General features: G+C 47.3%; 1 protein-coding gene across 1 annotated transcript in view; it reads left to right on the top strand.

Moving 5' to 3' along the window:
* RPL23 (ribosomal protein L23) overlaps window positions 1-1829 on the top strand; it is a 5999-nt gene that overhangs the window by 1552 nt on the left and 2618 nt on the right. The window lies entirely within an intron of this gene.

Genomic DNA, 1829 nt, shown 5'->3' with positions numbered 1-1829 from the left:
TTTATTTATTTGACAGAGAGAGAGACAGCGAGAGCAGGAACACAAGCAGGGGGAGTGGGAGAGGGAGAAGCAGGCTCCCCGCCAAGCAGGGAGCCCGATGTGGGGCTCGATCCCAGGACCCTGGGATCATGACCTGAGCCGAAGGCAGACGCTTAACAACTGAGCCACCCAGGCGCCCCTCCTTTTTTTTTTTTTTTTTTTTTTTAAGTGATCCCTGTGCCTAGTGAGGGACTTGAACTCATTACCCTGAGATCAAGAGTCGCATGCTCTACTGACTGGGCCCCCAAGCACCCCATTGTTCTATTTATTCTTGCCCCTTTACTCCTTAAATGTATTTGCCACACTGAAGTCAGAGCTCATCTTTTAAAGATGTAAATCTTGGGCACCTGGCTGGCTCAGTTGGTGGAGCATCGTTCATTGCTGATTCCTTGGCTACAAAAGGATATGGCAGTGTTTAGTAAATGTTTAAGAAATCTCTGCACCCAACGTGGGGCTTGAACTCATAATCCCAAGATCAAGAGTCGCACACTCTACTGACTGAGCCAGTCAGGCGCCCCAGTAAATGTATTTTGGGGGGGGGGAGGCATTTAGAGTTTGACCAGGTGTCAGGCAAGTTTCTTTTTCTGGAACCACTGATTTGAAGGGGAAGAATGATAACTTGCATACTTTCTCAAATGATTGTGAGATTCAGGTAATAAGTTAAGCACATAGAGCATTTGGCCTGTGACCTAACACTTCGTAAGTATAGAATGACATGCCTCCTGGGGTGCCTGGGTGGCTCAGTTGGTTGGGCGACTGCCTTCGGCTCAGGTCGTGATCCTGGAGTCCCGGGATCGGGTCCCGCATCGGGCTCCCTGCTCGGCGAGGAGCCTGCTTCTCCCTCTAACCCTCCCCCCTCTCATGTACTCTCTCTCTCAAATAAATAAATAAATCTTTAAAAAAATAATAATAATAAAAAAAAAATAGAATGACATGCCTCCTGATTTAAGAATGTTTTTTTGTTTTTTTTTATAGAGATTAACTCAAAATTGTGACTTGTCAAAAGTTACGCATGGTTGCTTCTAAATCTCTTCTGGTAGAAACTAAAATAAGGAGCTGCTCATTGCTTAATCCCCCTAGGTGTGTGAGTTGAGGGGGGAGGGTTTCAGAGCACTTCTGACTTGTAATGCCTTGTATGGCTTTGGAGCTCCTGATACTCCATGCACTTAACTTCAGCACCTGAATTTTCGTCGTGTTCCTGCTTAGTCTGTCTCTGCCCTGGGATATCTTGCTCTTCCTGAAAAGTCCTAGCCATCTCTTGATGTACAGTACAAATATGGCCTTGGTCAGTACAAGTTACTCTGTGTAGGCCTGTACAGGCACCCCTCCCACCCCCTGGTGTTTTTTGGGAGGGGGGTCCAAAGTCTTTGTTTACCTTTAATACCCACTTGAGGGCTTGGGAGTACCAAGCATTGTGGTTAAGCATTGATTAATCAACATGTAGATTGGGATCTGCATACAACTGGACAGGCTTTCCTCTTAGAACACTTGCTGGGTCTGATCTATGGCCTGGGAAGCCATCAGAGAAGGACAGAGCAATCCACTAGCACCATTGGTGAGATGGCAGCCGGGTGTGTTGTTGGTCTCTATCAGATTGTCGTGGTACAGACGAGAGGACTTTTTTTTTTTTTTAAAGATTTTATTTATTTATTCAACAGAGAGAGACACAGTGAGAGAGGGAACACAAGCAGGGGGAGTGGGAGAGGGAGAAGCAGGCTCCCCGCCGAGCAGGGAGCCCGATGCGGGGCTCGATCCCAGGACCCTGGGATCATGACCTGAGCCGAAGGCAG

Source organism: Neomonachus schauinslandi, chromosome 15, assembly GCF_002201575.2.
Source record: "Neomonachus schauinslandi chromosome 15, ASM220157v2, whole genome shotgun sequence".
NCBI lineage: Eukaryota > Metazoa > Chordata > Mammalia > Carnivora > Phocidae > Neomonachus > Neomonachus schauinslandi.
Note: the sequence above shows the minus strand (reverse complement) of the source record. Positions and strands in the feature narration are given on the sequence as shown.